This window comes from Rhipicephalus sanguineus, chromosome 5, assembly GCF_013339695.2.
Source record: "Rhipicephalus sanguineus isolate Rsan-2018 chromosome 5, BIME_Rsan_1.4, whole genome shotgun sequence".
Lineage (NCBI taxonomy): Eukaryota > Metazoa > Arthropoda > Arachnida > Ixodida > Ixodidae > Rhipicephalus > Rhipicephalus sanguineus.
The window spans coordinates 108,726,250-108,745,901 of record NC_051180.1 but is presented as its reverse complement, the minus strand read 5'-3'; the positions used below and the strand labels follow the sequence as shown (position 1 = coordinate 108,745,901).

At 48.5% G+C, this 19,652-nt stretch overlaps 1 protein-coding gene and 1 non-coding gene across 7 annotated transcripts in view; one reads left to right on the top strand and one right to left on the bottom strand.

Annotated features, from left to right (window-relative positions):
• The window catches only part of LOC119394107 (neogenin), a 577,826-nt gene that overhangs the window by 44,257 nt on the left and 513,917 nt on the right, over positions 1-19,652 (top strand). The gene's annotated exons all lie outside the window — the stretch shown is intronic.
• On the bottom strand, positions 14,577-14,649 carry Trnak-uuu (transfer RNA lysine (anticodon UUU)). The gene has a single exon. It is a non-coding gene; the product is annotated as a tRNA-Lys (tRNA).

Sequence of the window (19,652 nt, the reverse complement as noted above, 5' to 3'; positions counted from 1 at the left end):
AACAGCATGTACGTGAGGGATGCACTGCCGGCACTGCACAGAAAAAAGCAAATAACCACATGTTCACGCGCGTCAGAAAAAAACAAAAAAAAAAACATAAGGCAAGGTTTCCAGAAATTATTTTACGTCACTTTATACTACAAAACACATTGCTTTGCATTAGATACCACTGACATCACGCCATGTTTCAGTACAAAGTAGCCGCTCTCGCGTCAGCAACACGAAATTCCCCGCGGAAGCCGTCGCGTGAATGGGGTTTGGTTAGGTAAGCGGCAGCTTGAGCGACGCTGTCTCCGCCGCGTAGATTATCGAGCATATGTAGTTAATTAATGATTTACTCTCCCCGGAAAGACTGCGCTTCACGGCTGCAACGTCAGTCGCCGTCTGTCTTGCATGTCCATACCTCCCGCCCGCTATTATTCTCTCTATCGCAAGCATTTCAGTGTGGAGAGGGAACTGTCGAATCGACGACGTCCGTTTCCCCTGCGCTCTACTCCATTTTGTCGGACGTCAAAGGCTCGATCCCTATTTCTATATTACGCAAAATAGCTCTCTCTCTACGGGCGGGAGAAGACAGACCCTTTCAGGATGACGCGTCGGTGACACCTTTATCGCGACTGCAGAGGTTTGCATCACCGCGCTCAGTTGGGGCCGCTTCTAGCACTGATCGGCGCTCGGCATGCAGCCACGTCCAATGCTGAAGCAATCAGAGGCGCGCCGGACGTGGAACGCGCGTTGTTCTGTGTACGGCTGGGAAAATTGCGGGGTTGGGAAGGAAAGGAATCAAAAGGCCTCGCTAGCCTGACTGATAGCGCTGTATTACTAACCGCAATTTATAAGTATATATAAAAAAGCAGCGCAGAGGTGGACGCGTAGCCACGCAACTATAACAAAGCCAGGGCCCCCGTGTACATCTCCCCTGTTCTGTAGGGCCTTTCCATGCCTCTGAAGCCATTTTCGCCTCAATCGCAAAACCACCCCTCGAGTTTCACGCACCTCTTTGTACATTGTGCTGCTCGATCTTTTCTCTTGTGACCGCGGAGAGAGCTGCCAGCGACGGCTGGCGAGTGTGTTTGTGGCAGCCACTGTGGCGTCCACCGCTCGGCCCCTCGATTCATTCCTTACTGTATCCCGCTCGTAACTAATTCTGTGCAGCACACTCAGGTTATAGCGCAGGCTCTCACAACGCTTTCCAGTATATAGTGACGGCGCACGAGCGTGGTACCAGACATGAAGCGATATTTAGCGCCTTGTCCTTGTGTTACTTTGCGCTAAATATCGCTTCACGTCTTACCAACAGGGCCGAATATCTCCCCTTGTGATACCATGCAGAGTTATATACGTCACGTGGTTATGTTACACAGCGCGTCGATAGGAAGTATCGCTACACTGCATCGTTTAAGGGCATATAGCGACTGTCACATCAACAGTGATACTTTATTAGTGGGTGTACTGATTCTCCACTCCGTGCTGTATACGTGCAGTGAGAATGGAGTTATAGAACAGTATACGTGCTATATTGCCTAAGCTGAGGGAAGGAAATACTTTTCCGCTGTAACCTTTCAAGGGAGGTTGGTGTTTTCTTGCATTCCTAAGAGACATTTATTTGCTGAACGTTTTAATTATCTAGGCACGTAGTTCGTATGGCGGACAAGTGCATACATTTTGCCGCTGTGGTCGACGATTGCCGCAGGGCGAAAAGATGGCCGTGCGGTACGGCATTATAGTATACGCAAACACTCGCGAGGTCTGTGCGTGCTCCAATTAGATCTGGCACATTCGCGTTTGCGCGTTTACCGACACATTCCATTAGCGATTGGAAGTACGAAAGTGTACTTTGCGCGTACAGTATACCCTTTCCCTTTTATTATCTCATTACCTTACACCCTTCTCGGTTGTGCTGAGCCGTGCTTCCCTACGGGCTGTAGAAAATAGCGCCACTTGTTTTCATTGCCTAACAGCAACCACACCCACCCAGAACACTGCGAGAAGCTTTATAGCTCACTGTGGTGAGCAAGACATACCGGAGACCTGTTAAGGCACGCAAGATTCTACAGGGCACTACGGAGCATGCTGGAGTAAATAAAAAAAAAATATCTGTATTTATTTTCTTCTTTCGTGCCCAGCATGCGCGATTTACTTTGGATACATATTGATATATACATAACGGTCGTCCTCATTCATGGACGTCGTGCAGGTGAATGGCTTGTTATAACAGCGCAAAATACGGGACACACGCAAACCACAGCTTTGGTTCCTGTGTGTGTTTCATTGTCCCGTGTTTTGCGCTGTTCTACCATAACGTTCGTGAACCAGCTGACCCAGCTAAGAAATCTCGTGAATTGCTTGCTTATGCAGCTCCCGCTCCGCATTTCCAGCGCAGAAAAGAAGAAAAGAAAGAAGAGTTGAGTCGTGCAGCTAGTTCACATAATGAGAGTTAAGCCGCAGTGCTATCCTAACTGCGCTTCATAAATTCATTCAAGCAACCCGAACGTTACGCTGCTAGTGCTTCCGACCGCTGGAAACAATTAATTTTTTCTTCTTCTTTTTTTCTATCTTTTATCTATGGATTTCTGAATCCTTTGACCTCTTTCACTTTTATGTACAGACGGGTCCACTGTTAAAGGGAACACTTGCGTTTCGTGTATGTCCGGATTTCGCTCTCATACAAAAGCATAGTGGCTTAGATTTGCGTAACACTATTGTTGATTGATAGTTCGGAACCCTTATGATAGACTAGTAACGTGCACGAACAATCTTTCTGCATCCACTAGCCGTTAAGGGGCCAACAAAATGAAAGTTGCTCATTCGAGTGTTCCCTTTAACAGTGGACCGTACTGTACATCGCGTTTCCTCCTTCTCTTTCTTTTTAATGTTGAATAGCGTTTAAATTTCGCTTTGTCATTGACAGTGTGGCCAGTCTCCCTTGTAGGTATGCGCCGATTTCTCCTAGGCGACAAAAAACAAAAACAGAACAAAAAACAGAGCACATGCCGGCACCAGCTGACTTTCGGTTGTCTGGCCGTTGCCCGCTGCCCGCGTGCACAACTGTAATGCGAGTTCGTTCCGGCGTGCACTGCTCAGAACTACTGCGACGCTGTGTGCGGGACAGCGTGCACTAGTTTCGAGATGATTGTTGAGCGCTCGAGAGCAGGGTTGCCAGGTTGGGCTATAAATAGCCAAATTGGGCTACTTTTTTTTCGAGTTGGCGGGATTTTTCATCTTTGGCTATTTGGCTATATTTGGGCTATTTTCTGGCTTCGTTCAAAAAACTCGTATTTCATTGTCTTTTCTACCCCTTGGTGGTTGTTTAGCTTCAAGATTGTTGTGAATGTGCATCGATAGACATTTCGCGCGCCTTCTTTCTGACCGGGCAGAGCGAGAAAAAAAGCAACGCGTGTTTTACACCTAAAGAAAAAAAGGAAGAAAAGGGCGAGGGTAGGGGGGTGCTGGGGTCGTTGTGCATCTTGTCCCTCTCTCGGAAAGGATGAAGCGGGAACGAAATGTGCGACCCGCGGGCTTTCAGTAGTCGTGTTGTGTGTCTCTCTGAGCCGTGCCCCCACAACGAGAAGCACTTCCTTTTTTTTCTTATCTTTACTGAACCATAGTAGCGACGGCCCCATGACATATAGTTACGGGGGGTGGGGGTGCAAGGGAGGGAAGCGTGAGTCCTTTTGTCGATGCATCGGGACAGCGCACAGCTTCCTCCTCGCTGGGGAGGGAACAAGAGGGCCTTTTCGAGCGTGCGTGAGTGTCAAATCCTAGTTTTGTGGACAACAAAAAGGGAGGACTTTCTTTACCGGAAACTGACTATGACATTGTGGCCCCAGTTAAAAGAAAACAAATAAATCAACAAACACTACCAACAACAAGACACGAATACCCGTGCATTCTCAAGCAAGCAGCGTGTGTAATTGCGTGCATATGGGCGGCTCACTGCAAAAGAGCGCCTTTTCTCTGCCCACGCCTTTTGTATCTTTTGACCATCGCCGACGCCGCGGAAGGACGACAATGCAACACCGTGCAACCTGTTGCGGGCTGGGTAAACTTAAGTGCCACCTTCCTAGCCGACAGCACGCATACAACTTTAGAGGCATGCACACATGTTGGAACATTTGTGTAGTGCACAAGCGACGGTTCTTTTACTTGCGCTTAGAAGAAGTGTTAGCATATGTGTGGCCACCCACAGAGGATGGAAGCGAGACCATTTCTATGTGTGTGTATGGGGCGGTCTGCCTCTGCTTGTAATTAAACGACTCTCAATGGCCGCTCCGTCTTCCGATAGCGCCACCTTTTTAGCCGAAAGCGTGCATACGAGGCATGCACACATGTTGGAACATTTGTGTAGTGCACAAGCGACGGTTCTTTCACTTGCGCTTAGAAGTGTTAGCGTATGTGTGGCCACCCAGAGAGGATAGAAGCGAGACCATTTCTATGTGTGCACATGGGGGGGGGGGGGGGTCTTAACTAAAGCAACGTTTAAGTGCCTCCATATTCGCACCACCTCTGCTTGTAATTAAACGACTCTCAATGGCCGCACCGTCTTCCGATAGCGCCACCTTTCTAGCCGAAAGCGTGCATACGAGGCATGCGCACATATTGAAACATTTGTGTAGTGCACAAGCGACGCGGTTCTTTCTCTTGCGCTTGGAAGAAGTGTTTGCATATGTGTGGCCACCCAGAAAGGATGGAAGTGAGACCATTTCGACGTGTGGGTGGGGTGTCCTAACCAAAGCAACGTTTAAATGCCACTCGACAAGTTTTTCATGTAACCATATTTTTTTCCTTCAAAATTGGCTAGCGCGAAAATCGACACGGACTAAGAAGGAACACTGATGTACAGGACAGGCGCTACTCGCAACTAAGCTTTATTCAGAAAATTCAGAAATTTTGAAGATTATGAACCAACTAGCCCAACAACGTATACTCTTAAGCTATATTTTTTTCCCTTGCACTTGTTTTACATGCTTGATCTCTTTCTTAATACATTGTACATTCAGTTCTTTCATGTACAAACTCGTTCTGTGTCAGTGAATAATAAATAAAAACGTTTTGTCTGGATTTATTGTCTTTGGCTATTTTGGGCTATTTTTATGGGCTACGTTTGGCTACTTTTGGGCTATTAATGCGCCATAATTTGGCGGGTTGTTCTTCGAGTACCTGGCAACCCTGCTCGAGAGGGGATGGTGGTCGGCAGCAGAGTGACGTCGGGCGCGCGTCCCGCCCGCTCTTTACTGTATACCATACCCCACCTCCCTGGAACAACGAGTGACGTGCCCGCGCAGTTTTGGCCGTGCATTGAACGTAACTGCCCTTCGTCCCCACATCTTTTCTCCTTTCCCAAGACATGCTGCTCGTTTACTTTCTCGTCATTTTTCTGGTCTGCCCGTGGACCGTTGAAGCGTGGTTAAGTGTTCGGTAACTACCTGTGCGTGACAGGGGCGGGCAGCAAATGGATGCGTGCGCGTGGCTGAGCAGTAATGCGCCTGAAAGGAAAATTAACTGCCCTTTGTTTTCTTTGTTTCTACTCCTGCGTCCGGTGAAGTTTTATTCCTCGCACGATGAAGATAGAAGCGGGCGGAAGGGACAGAGGTTGAGCGAGGACGAAAGAGTGGGGTATCTTGAAGCTTGCAGGATCGAGAGAGAGAGAGAAATGAAGAGAACAAAGACATAGAGGTTCACCGGTCTTACAGTCCGGTTGGCTACACTGCATTGGGTCTAATGCAAACGCAGGAAAGATGGAGGCAGATTAAGAGAGAAGAAAAACCGTCCTAACAGTGTAAAACCGCCAGCTCTTTCAGAGGAACTCGAGCGTGGATTTAAGGACGTTTTCTTGGTGTAGTAAAGAGACAGCGATAGCAAAGGTGCGCCATCGTCTCTTGAAACGCACAGACTTCGCAGCCTACATTTCCAAACATCCCGATAACGTAGGATTATATAGCTAGGCATTAGCTAGAGAAAGGTACATCAAAGTGCAACTCTAAACAAGTCAATGCGCGTAACGCTGTGGTGGTGCCTCTGGCCTATATAGGAAGTAGCGGTGGGGATCGTCAGACGGCCGAGCTAACATGTAATTACCTTGAGCATTGACACTTGACGTGAACAGCAACGTTTATACGGACGTAAAAGTTCACCTGTTTAGGTTTTCATTGCTCCAATCAGGGACCAGCTGGAAAGAAGTCATTGCCCTGGCTAAGCACAAGTGCACGCGGCACTATTCTGGATAACTGTCAAATTACGTCAATGCCCTTGTGAACTTGTCGGGAAGAGAGACCGTATAGCAAACTTGTGAAGCGATCGGGACTGTCAAGATGACGAATTGGACTATATATATCGCTGCATCTGCAGATTATTACCTGTACTTAAGCCTTTAAATAACGTCCACTGCCGTTTGCGGCAAACGAAGGCAGTACGGCGATGCTGCGCCTATATATATATATCGGCATCGGTTTCTCGTATAATCTTCTGACAACGTCATAGCAGTCACTTTAGGATGAGAGCTTGAATTGACCAGTTCATCTTACACATATGTGCTTGAGCAGAACCTCAATCGCTGCCTGCCCCGCAGCTGATTAATGACGCTAAATTTCGCACACGCGGAAAAAAAAAGAAATATCCTGTCGGGATTTCAGTCCCAGCTCGAAAGAACGTTGCCGATTTGAATCTCGGCGGACGAGAGCGCGTATTTAGAGAAGACGCAGCTGCGAGGCTGCGATGCCCTCACGTCCCTTTTCCTGCATTCAGTGGCGCGCGCGTGCCTCTGCCCGTTATTCCTAATTAAGCGGCGGCTCCTTTGGCTCCCCGCCAGGCTCGCGCGTGCGTGGTGCCGCATGCTTGTCGCACATGCACAGCGGCGGCACCGGATGTGCGAGCGACGGAGGCGCATCTCGGGGGAACCGGAGGCGTCCAAGCGCGGACCGCGTCTTCCACTTCGCCCCGCGCGAGGAGTCGTATCCGCGGTCGCATCTTGCCCCTCCTCGGAAGTTGCCGCGTCGCACGCTTGGCACGGCACAGGAGTTGCCGTGTGTTTTACGGACAAGACAACGCTCTCGTCAGGCCGCCGAAAGCTTGAGAAGACGGCTTTGATGTGTACTGCGCGCGTATTACGGCGTACGCCCTTGGCCTGACACGAACAACGTAGCTCTGATTATATGTGCCGCTCTGGCCCACTTACAAGTCATTAAGCTAGGCGCGAGGCCTCAGAGGTGCTTCAGCCTTCGCGAGTTGCGGTGTGTTTGGACTTCCTTCTCTTCATCATAACTCTTCATCCCCAGTGTATACGTGTACCAACCCAAAGGCGGCTATAAACCAGGGCGACGTTTCCGCTTTTCTATGCATTGAATTCTCTCTCTAGATATTTATATTTAGAGTGACGGTGCATAACTGATGTATGTAGCGCTGCGGCTTTTGCATGTTGTGACTCCCTGTTTGTTTTAACATGACAACTTCAACGTACCGGCACCTGACGTGTCGGCTACTATCAAAGCTGCATCCAGAAATGCTAGCTGCGAATGTTCGTATCTGTAGATATTGGTCATTTGAAGCGCTTCACAATCGATTGTTGAAACGTTCTATAGACGTCAGACTCTGCCCAGGCGGCGCTGCGAAAAACACCGCCACCAGCGCCCTCATCGTAGCCCTGGCACTAACTGGGTAGTGCAAAGAGAGCCGCCCGCAAGCGAATGTGCATAGGCCGCAATATAATCCTCCTCTTTCGTTGGTGTCGAGGCGCGGTTTCCTGAAAATCAAGGACCTGGAAAGCTTCTTCCGCCAATCCACGCTTCAGAAACAAAGGAAGCTGATCAAAGCGAACTGCGAGTACAATGCAAAATAAGTTTTAGTTATTTCCGCGCGCTGCAACTCGCAAGTACAAGCGAGCATCACACGACACCGAATTCGAGGCAAGCCCTCCGACATCCGTTCTCAGCCCAAATGCGTTAAAATCGGGTATATACGTATGCCACAGCGATAAAGTACCTACATACACGATCAATTTACTTAGCTATGCATCTTACGATCAGTGGTGCAAAACTCGGTTCATCAGGGGCGAATGGCTCCGGCGATTTCCGCCTTTTCAGTTGCATTCTCCCTTAATTCATCTCTCGCTTCCTGTGCATTGGAGTGTTTTATTACGCATCCTCAAATGGTCTCTTGACGGTCGTCTTCCGTTTGTATGTACTGCAAATGGGGATACGTGCGTGTCCACTTTCGCGGGGTACAACCAAAGGCAAAACCGTGGCCTCCGAGATAGCTACAGCAACCGCGGAGGACACGGGCGAAACAAACCTGAAGGGGGTCACGACCAACATTCTGCGATTTACTTGTATGACGCACGTGGTGTTAGCTAGTTAGAACCAGAACTCTGAGCCTTCAAAACGTACATACGTCCGCGATGCTGTGTTGTGACGACCAACTCGTCGCGGTGTGCGCATCACGCGTCTCCAGTCTACCTCTAGCTGCTCACTTCGTGTTACACGACAAGCACCGCGGTCAGAGCCTCTGCTGAGCTTCATAGTCAAGGTTACCACGGTTTTGCATAAGGGCTACGCAAAACAACAGCAGAGCCACACATTCATGCCACCGGCTGTGGAGAACGCGGGTACTTCGCTTACCCAACACGCTCGCAACGGCCCGTATCCAGCGCTCTTGCCTTTCTTCTTCGTACGACAACTATGGAAATCGGTAAACTGAACGTTGTTATTCAGTCTTTTACGTCCGTGGCAATTCACAACGCAACAGTGCGTCTTTTGCGGAGCTTCTTCGTAGCGTGCGGAGGGCTCTCGTCTGCTGCTGTTTTCGCCGTCGTTCAGGCGAGTGATCCAGCAAGCACTTCACGACGGCTCGGTGGCGCGTCCGACTGGCGGAGAGCAATTCACAGCTCTCGTTCTGAGTGCTAAATGCGCAAACACACGCGATATTAAGCTCAATCGTTGTTTCGCACTTGCTAGTTGCACCTGGTCCCATAGCAAACTGTGCGAGAGAGTCGGTCTGTGCACTACTCAATACTTCTCCGACAGGTGGCGCCACACATCTTGGAAACTCCAGAGTCTGACGTCTATGGCATGTGGGTGGGGAAAACCTTCGGCGAGGTTGACGCGACACTGTCGAAACATTTCTTTAACGCCTCTTGAAAGTGCATATATGAACACTAGACGAATAAACAACGAGAAGGAGGAAATAAACGGCCTGAAATTAACGTCTGGGTATACATTTGCCCGCACGAAAGCGCGCTCGCGCTGCATACTGTATCTCGCACCGGAATACACGATGACATTCGTCCCGGTGCCGAGTCATTGCGAAACATAGCGCACTTCATGCACGTCGAGCCATTCAAAGCGACTTCACAGTATGCGCTGTAATTGTTTACTCAGAGGCGTTGTGATGCAGACTGGATTGAAATCACGCTGTTTTAACGCTGAGATTGCGCTCGATGAACAACAGGGCTTAGATATTAGGCCCACTTCAAACAAGCTTTCCTGGATCGCTGAAGTGTCCTAAGGGTACGCTTCAATTTGAGCCGGTGTAATGAAGTTTTGATTATGGCCTTTCGGAATCGGGACACGTACACTCTAAGAGTGTATTTTATGAACAATGGAACTCGCAACGCTTGCGCGTCCGAATCGGGCTAACTGTCTGGAAACTATAACTGTATTTGTTTACGAAGCTCTATATTTGATTTGGGAAATTGAGCTATGGACACGAGTCTCTGGGTAGTTTCGGATTCGAGGTGCAGTGGTCGTTCTGAGATTACTCCTCCGTAAATGTTGGAGGGGCGTTTTCGTCTTTTCTGTCAAATTTTGCCTAGGTGCTTACGAAATGGCGCGATATCTTCAAAGTGCGCTTCTCTTTCAAATCTTATTTGAGTCGACAGAGGCGGCGAAAATCTTGCACCAGGCGAAAAAAAATAAACAGAAAAACACGACTGAGGGTACAGACACGTATTCGCAATGCCCACGAACTATAGGTGGCGCGCCGTGCTTTTCAATATGGCGCCAGGAGGAGGGTCAACCCGTTTGTTAGCATAGGAACAGATAGGACGTGCGTACGTACGGACCGTGCCACTTTCACCGGATGAAGTCATGAGCTGCGCTGAAATGGATATGAGACTAAAATACTTTCCCAAACCATGGAAAGTGCTAGTACTCACCACCTAATTATTTGCTGCGAAGTGAAAGGTTATATTTCAGCTCAGTTACCGTGCATAACGATGCTTTGCGAAATCCTGTGCGTGCTACATAAACCTGCATGAACTAGAATTGACGTATGAGCTGAACGGCACTCCGAGGTAGTACGTACCGAGCCTGCCTAACGGATTTGCCGCAGTAGTAGGCCGCCAGCGAGTAGCGCCATCGCTGCTGCGCGTGATGGTGGCTTGCAAACATAAAAGTGTTCTGTGATAATACCCCGTCGTCATTACTTGCGCAGTCGAAAACGCGGAGTTACGTCTTCAACGGAACACAAGCATTTAACATGCCATTCAGTAGCGCTTGTGTCACAGCCATGCTGAGACTCTAGCCGTGTGTACTTCACTCGCATGTTGCAGGTTCGATCAGCACGATCGAAACATGAATATCGAAAAGAATAAACACGTATGCTTTTCGCAACGTCGAAGAAGTTCGGCGAGAGGCGTGGATTGTGGCCGTGACTGCACGTTCCATCGCTCTAACCATTTCGCTTCGTTGGTCGAGCTCGAGCGTGTTGGCGGCATGCGGCGCTCCATAATATCCACAATAATTGTGATACATGCGATGCACAAGAGGAACTATGCTTTTATTTTGATCTCGCTCAAGGATATTATACATTAAATACAATCAAAGTGACTTACGAGCGTGAAAGAACATTAACGCACGAGGGGACGTTAAGTGCAACTCGCTCCTCGTGAGTTAGCAGCTGGTGGTTCATCGTCGCTGTCACTCTCGGTGCTTTCACAGTCTTCTACGTCCTGTGAAAAATCCTCGTCGTCAAGATGGTTTCTTTCAACATCACTGCTGAAAGCAATCTGAAGAATTTCCTCCGCCGAACGACTTCGACCACTCCGCGTCACCACGTTTACAATTAGACAGACGTCTGGGCGCGGAGAACGTTTTGCCGGTTTTGCTCTCGGACCGGTCAACAAGCAAATCGCTTGCAGTGTGCTGCCACCTATCAACAAACGTACAAAAACAAGCGGCGCAGCGGTGGCTATGAAACCCAACACACTGGCGAAGGACGGCGTGGATGGAAAGCGTTCGCTCCCCGAAGGCGTCGAGCAGACGCATCCTCGAATGATTGAAACGTCGCTCGCACGATTCGTAACAGCGCTTTGCTGACAAAGGATAGAGGCCCTATTTTAATGTATCGCCAACTTGAGATCGCTCAGTTATACATGAGCACATCGCGAGCCCGCGCGACCTCCCTCCCGCGTACAGTGTTATGGGACTCATGCACTACAAGAAACACTGACCAATTATATATGCAAGTAAAACAGGGTGAGCTTCAACTGAATATGTCAGACGATAACATTTAACTTACCTACGTGGCTACAGAAAGCCTCGCGAAGCTGATAGTATGTGTACACTGTGGGCTAGCATTGAAAGCGCGAGTTGCCACGTATTTTCACGAAAACTTCGCGTCTCGCAAGAACGAATCAGATTTCTCGTGTCACGGAGGGCCCGGTTTGTTCACTGATGCAGGGAACATGCAAAGTCGTAGTGTTCCTTTCTTGCCAACGCGTTAACACTGAGGCTAGCACAGCCGAACAAGGGAGCGACTGCATAGTGCCGCCATTTTGTCGTCTACTAACCCTCCTCGAGAGGACGCTCCTGAATTCCGCTCGGTGGCGCGACAGTCTATGGGCATTGCGAATAGCCGCCGTTTTCGAAGCAATTTCGTTTCTTGCGCGATGTCATTGATTGAGCGCTATAGCGATGGCTATAGAGCGCCCGCTTGCAGAACTCCGTATATAGCATCGGCTGCTTTATCGCATTTAGTCTTGTATCGTTGCTGTTATTTACCGTTGCTGTGGGCAGCTGTTTCGCGGCAAACAACGTGGCATACTGTTTGTTTATTGTGGAATTTGGCCGGTGATAACATTCAGGGCCAACGTCTGCTATACATACCGCCGCTGTTGATTCTTCAGATTTGTCAGCATAGTGGTACTCTGTGAAACCAGCTCAGCGCCGACGGCACCACTTGTTTGGACAAAATTAGCGATAGATGTGAAGTCCGTGCGCGTATAGGAGCGAAGCGAAAACGCTCGCGGGCTGCTTCCTCGTTTGCCCGGCCGCACGTTCTCTAATTAACGTGACTGCAAGTTTTCAGTAATTAAACAATTAGATGGCGTGTGACTATAGTTCAACGCATCGCCTGAGTCTCAACACCGGCCCACCGCGTAGCCGTCGCTTTGTCGGTTCCTAGGAGTCAACTTTTAGAAACTGCATTGCCAGCTATGCGGGCTCGTGTCAGGCAGTCCACGCGCTTAGCGAGCACCAAGTCGCAGCCGAAAAAAAAAAAAAATGTCGCCGACTCTGTTTTCAGCGTCAGCTCGTGACCCGCGGCCGCGTGTCGTGTACACGCTCACTTTATAGTATACATAATCTCGCAAACTCCAGCGTTTCCTAGACGTCAGTTATTCGTGCGACTGGGCACAAAGGCGAACGCTGTGTTCTCCGATCATGCGTTGCGCGTCGCAGGTTGTGAACGCAGCGGGCTGTCGTCCGTCACGACATGCGTGCCCTCCCTCCACCTCTGTTTAAAAGCTGCCGCCGTTGCACGTTCGGCCGGTGTACACCCCGCTCCGACAACAACGGCTCTGTGCACAAACTAAAGCTTTTCAGACAGCAGTCGCGCACAAAGTGCGACTCCTGTGCGCACGGTCGTGCGGCGAAGTCGACTTCCGCTTCCGCGGGCGCGCGCGCGCGCGCCCTCTCGTCGGCAGTGTCGTCGAACCGTGTAGTAAATGAAGGACTGTGTTTAGTGCGGCGGCTGTTTGTGGGAGGCTCTGACGCGCTTGCGCGATCTGATCGTGGAAGCCACGTACGGCGGATGAGGAGCGAGCCGTTGTCGTCGGAGCTTTTTTTCTTTTTTTTCTCCCGGCGACGTCGTCGACGTTGACATTCGTGAGTCGTGCACAGGAGAACCACGTGCACGACGCACGCGTGTGTGTTTGGACGCGCGTGCATGATCATCATTCGTTCTCTTTTCATCTGCACGTGGCATCCCGGTTGCTTCGTGCGGTGAGGCAGAAAATACGCGGCGCGGAGCTCCGTTGGACAGAGACGCTCACGCGCGTGAGTTTGTGTGTGTGCGTGTGTGCGTGCTTGTGTGTGTGTGTGTGTGCTTGCATCCTCGCAGCCTTCCTATTTCATATATTTATTTTTTTTTCGCACTCTCCTTGTTTGTTCACGGTGGCTTCTTTCGAGCGCCTCCGGAAGTAATCTATCTTGGCAGTTTTTTTTTTTTCTGTTTCTGATACGTTTCTCGCGACTTTGCCTTTTGGAGCTGTGTGTTCGTGTATGTCTCACGTTATTCGAGGCTGTGTATATATGTGTGTGTATACCCCTTTCGGGACAGCCCCATATTTGGGCGCGAGGCAGGCAGTCAATCGAGGGTGAAGAAGAGACGGTCTGTGCTGCATCGCTTCTCCGACCGCGCTGGCCGCCTTATTTAGAGACCACGTCCCAGCGTGACGGCATCGCTTAAGCGGGGCGGCGTCAGTGCCAAAGGCGCTACCTCCTTCTGCGACCAGAGTGGTGTGACACCCGAGAGTGTTGATGCTTCGTTTATATACGGGCTGCCTCGTGTTGGGTTCAGAGAAACGCTGTCAGATGTCGTTTAATTACCGGATAATCTTGTTCTGCTTAGTATTTTTCTTTCTTTACGGAGGAAAAAATATATGCTTACCGAGCAGAGTTCGACGAAACAACTTTTACTTTAGAAAGCTGTGCAATAAGGGAGAGAGAATATTAAAAGCAGAGGGTATGGCGTGTCATAAGTCTCCGTCTGCGTCTTGCTAGACGCAGCACTTATTGATCGCCAGACTGTGAAGCTCGAGTTCAGTTTTTATGGCTGAACGAACACTTATGCTGCCAAATAAAGGTTGAAATGTACGTACTACGTATACCTACGCACTACTGACGTGCCGCGCAAGCACTAAAAGAAAAAAAAAGAAAGAAACAGAGAGGATAGAGCGCAACTTCGTCCTTTTTTTTTAAATCCTTTATATGTCTTTCTTCTGTACTTGCACAGCACGCCAGTAGTTGAACATGAACCAGCCATTCTGCAAGAAAGTTTGTACGTATAGAAATTTCTTTGTTCCATCAATAAACTCCACCCACTGCCTTGAATTAAGAGAAGAAGAAGCGGCGAAAAAAAAAATATGTTGCGTGTTTGGCATGGTGGGTAAATAAATAAATAAATAAATAAATAAATAAATAAATAAATAAATAAATAAATAAATTGAAACACACGCAAACCATACACACAAATCGAAAACAAATTGACGCAGTTGAACGAAAGCGTTAGTGAGCACTTCAGTGGTTACTTCGTTTCTCTAATGTAATAAATAATCATTTAGGAACAAAAATAAAAAATGCGCCCGCCCGAGCAGGGGCTCGAACCCTGGACCGTTAGGTTAAAAGCCTAACGCTCTACCGACTGAGCTACCCGGGCAGCTGAGCGTCTCGCGCCTTCAAGAACGACTGATGCAGGAGGCTTAGACGAAATGACGTTTTGCTGTTCATTGCGTTACACCGCGGGTGTCCGCTCGCAGCTGTTTGCGAGAGCCAACGCTTTGCCTTTTCATTTTTCTCGCGTTGCACTTCGTGCCTTTTGTACATGTCGCTATCGTCGCGACCGGTGTTTTGTATATATGTTTCCGCGCGTCTTTCTCTCGCGTTGAACGCGAATTCCCGCAAGCCTTATCTGTATGCTCTCGAAAGCCTCCTCAACTCATAATGGCGCGAACGAGTGTTCGGCGGGCAGGACATTCGTGTCGTCTCGGATAGCGGTGGCGGTGGCGAAGGCGCCGTTAACGCCGCTGTCGTTTTGAAGCATCGATTCGCTCGTCAGCGCCGATAAAACAGTGCAAAGGGCCACCGTTGCCTATCTGTGCTGCAGATTACCTATCTCGCTCTCAAAAGAGCTGCGAAGAAGAGGCTGATGCAGTACAAGAAATAAATTTTTGCGTAAGACACCTGGGCGCCGCCACCTTGGGCCGTTAAACAAATGTTTTATTATTTTTATATATCCCGACGTGAATTGAGGTCATCAAACGTGGAATGCACCAGCCCAACCGTTTTCATGCGTATGCGTCGGCCGTATAAAGCGCCGTTAGTTTAGTTCTTAAAGGTACAAAACGGCAAGGTTAACAGCCCGATATGGCGGCACCGAAACCCATCCAATGTAGATGTAATGTTGAATATTGGGCGAGCTATTGTATATTCAAGCTCCTTCACCGCTCTCCCCCCCCCCCCCTTTCCTTGGCACCTTCGACCGTTTCTCTATGTTCTTTAATCCGCGCTGCAAACATTCAAAAATGTCAAAAATCGCTAGCGAGCGCGCAAGAAAAATACAAGTAATTAAAGGTCACACGAAGGACCTAAATAAAGTTGTTCCATTCTGTTCCATCCTACATTAGCACGTGTGTACGGCAATGCCGACTAATGTATAGCCAGGGGGGTGTTCAAATCCTCCCCCCCCCCCTCCTCTTTCCTTCCCGAAAAAATTTCTGGCTACGCTACCGATGCTGACAGTCGCTTCGTTCTGGCGATCACTCATTTACATTTAGCGCTCTGTTCACAGAGGCCAAAAAGCTCATGCGTTCATATTCCAGCTAAGGAGTAAAGCGCAGCGGGCTGTCTTCTCCGCGTTTTATTTGTAGGAAAGCTCGCTCGTAGCCGTTTTAAAAGGTTCTATATATGCTGTCCTACGTTCTATCTATACAAGCGCTGCACATAATAATATCGCGAGGTTTAATTATACCTTTTGTCTCTGATTCATGCGCGAGCTTCGTTTAATGATATGACCCTCCGCGGCGCGCTCGGGACCCTAATTGAGCGAAGTATCAGAAAGCTTAATGCGCGTGGATATATACAAAGCCGAGCGCGCTTGTTCCCGTTTGAATATGCATACTTGTAGTTGCCGTCGCAGTAGACGGCGCGTCTCGCGAATTCTTCTTTTGAATGCATATAGAGCGCAATTTTGTGTACAGTGATACGGGCCTGCATACGAGGCGCTCGCGATACGGAAGACATATATGCATACATGAGCGCATATATAATTACAGCGTTTAAACGCATTGAACCGGTTCTCGGAGTATAGCACGCGCACTCAGAAACAACGCCGAGCCCCGCCTCCGATACGATCGCCATCGCTGGGTGAGCCTCGCAGCTCGGCACGCGCGTGATTCTATGTGGACGATGAACGCGCGTTGTGGGGGATCGTCAGCTGAGCTCGCGTCCAGGCTTGCGGACTTATCATGCAGTTGCGAAGCGCGTTTCAGATTCGCACACATCGCAGATGCGCTGGTTCCCACAGCGGCGTATAGGAGGAAGCAAAGGAGGACACGCCTACCAGAAAACAACCATTGTGCGAGATACAGTGGTGTATATAAGAGCCCCGACGAGAGGGTCAACTCGTTTCAGTCGTATTCATGACAGCCCGCCCTCCGTTGATATCTCATGGGCGCGTTGATGACTTCCTGATAGGAAGAGCCGCACTTACAGTCGGCGTCGAAAGTTTAGGGTCCACTAGGTCTGAGAAAACGGAATTTTCCAGCAATCTGTGGCTTTATTCGGTATAACTGCACAGTACGTGTTGTTGGCGCGTTTAAGAACATGCCGGAATTCTAAAATCAAGGCTGCCTGCCGAAGCAGTGGGAATATTCAGCTTTTTCTTGTGTCTCGTGGTCCCTTAAGTTTAGACGTTGACTCTACGTATACGATGAATCGCTGCATGTGGTGAAGAGGTTGCAGTCTTATGAAGTTATACCTCACGGTGATGTGCACGTTCCAGTGTTGTTTTGATATCAGCGAATGGCGTGATGTTAGGAGACAGGCAGAGAGTAACGCTGATCAGAGAGCAAAACGGAGGTAGCCGTGATGTTGTTTCTAGCTGAGGTTGATAAAAAGAAATTTAGGTTTACAGGTAATGCGAGGCCGTAGTTTTTCAATCGTACCACTTGCGAAATTCCGTTCAGCAACCCTGACATGCCCATAGACAAATATTCGGAGGTTATAGAACCGATCGACGCACCACCTGTGAGCAACGGCAGGAAACGCACCGCATCGCTGCAGTCCTCGCTGTCACTGCACGAGTCAACTCGGCCAGATTTATGAGAAGTGCTCTCAAGGAAGGTCAAATCCTTCTGTGGCCGCAGCAGAGCTTGCGAAAAAGGGAAACCGCAAACGTAAACACACTGCTCGATTCATCAAGCTTGCGCTTTTGTGTGACGGAAAACACGAAAAAATGTCAATTTTTAGTTCGTTTCGTCAGCCGACAGGTAGAGTCATAAGCAGACCTCCGCGACTTTGATCGATGGCGTGTTCTGATTCATGAAGCTTGTGTGGAGTTTCGCAACTTGTGTGATTGAATAACTCTGACGTAACGCGTACGGCGTCTGAGTACCAGAATAGTTGTCAAGGGAATGAAAGCGTGTGGACGGCAGGAAAGAACGTAGTGTATGTGTGGTGAAACCTGAAACGAATAATAATACATAATAATACCTGGGGTTTTACGACCCAAAACCACGATATGATTATGTGAAATGCCGTAGTGGAGGGCTCCGGAAATTTCGACCACCAGGGGTTCTCAACGCGCGCCTACATCTATAGGTAGACGGGCCTCAAACATTTTCGCCTCCATCTAAAATGCAGCCGCCGCGGTCGTGATTCGATCCTGCGACCTTCGGGTCAGCAGTCGAGCGCCATAACCAGTAGACCACCGTGGCGGGGCAAGGTGAAACGAGGATATACGGAAGCATAGGATATGGTGTCAGCTGGGACAATGTAAGTTTAATTTTACATCGCTGGGTGATGTCATCCTACTGCAGTAGACCTAAAGGGTGGTAGGCCTAAGGATTTTATTAATGATGTGTTCTTTTTTATTCGGAGAAACTGATTGATTAACTTCTTTCAATGAACCAGTCATGTTTCGACTCTAGCGCCTTTAATAAACGCCTTGATTTCTTCTGTACCCGGGATGACAGGCGCAACGCGGCCAGAGAAAGCATATACGTTTATCATTGTGGGTAATTGAAACGCAGCACAATTAATGTGCAGGAAAATAAATGCTGCCACAGGTGTCCAGCACACCATTTCTTCGCACGGAGATGTGGGAGGACGATTTCTTGTGTTGCTTAATTTTCAGCACGCAAGTAATTTATATTGCTTACTGTGTTGTCTTGCCATGTCATAGTTCAACTTTATGGCTGGCATATAGTACTAAATAAATAAATAAATAAATAAATAAATAAATAAATAAATAAATAAATAAATAAATAAATAATGCCAAGTATGCTTCTTGAACGTCTACCTAAAACAAACGCTTGCTTTGTTTCATCTTTTGCAGGTAAGCAACGTCCGCTGACTGCTGCTTCATGTAAGCGTGTTGTGCGTGCCTCACCACTAGCCGAGCCGCTAATGGCCTGGCGACTGGAATAAGCGCCCAGGTGTACGGCCAGTCATCCATCCCACCGGTATGTGCGCAACTGCGATGCAAGGGAAAACAAATCAGTTCTTAATTACACTGCTCGTAACAGACTAACGAGTCAGCGAGCGAATACCCAAGGTAATGTAGAAATCCGCACTTGGGAGGGGGGTGGTCTTTACACTGTACAAGAAAATATCTCTATGACCGGTATTCAGTGATCGCCCATGGACATGTGGGGATATCCTGGGAAAACCCGTATGTTCCTATGTGAATTCGTATCATATGTGTATGACATAGCGGCGTAGTCATGAAGGAGGGGAGGCTTTGACGATATACTGTTAGCCGACAACAACCAAAGTAATGTTTACCGCACGCGTATATAAAAATCTAAAGGGGAGAACTCGATAGTGAACAAAAAAAGGGACTTCGCGCATGCGCGGTGGTTTGATCCCGCATTTACGATTAATTGGGAAGAGTGTAGGGGTCACCTTTACAAAATATAGCGTCAGGAATGCAGGAACAGTCAGAACAAACACTGTTCTGAGCAAGATAATGTCAAACTAAGGAGCAACAGGATGTAAATGCATCTTAAAGAAACTCGGGAAATGCTAGGAAAACAGAGTGTGCGTATAAGCCCTTGAAGTTCAGTGTTCAGTATTTACTACAATGCAGAAAAAAAAGGGCTCATAAAGACCTCATATGTATACGACGATCACATGAAAAAGGAGAAGTGAATTAGAGGAGACAATGACAAATTTTACTTTCGTATTAAGTGAGAGTAACAAAGTGTCACGTGAGAATAAGACTTAGTCACGTGATTTTATTTCACGGTGCTCTTCTTCAAGTGTTCGATTTGTTGATGTGTATAAGACTTCTGTAATATAATTTTTTTTTTCGGAAACGGGGTGTGCGATTTAATATTATCCTAGGCGAATATACCGTGCTTTGACTAGATAACGTCACGAGTAGCTTGCTGTAGGCGCTCGAGCAAGGGTAGCTTTTACGTCTCAGCACATTGGTGAGAA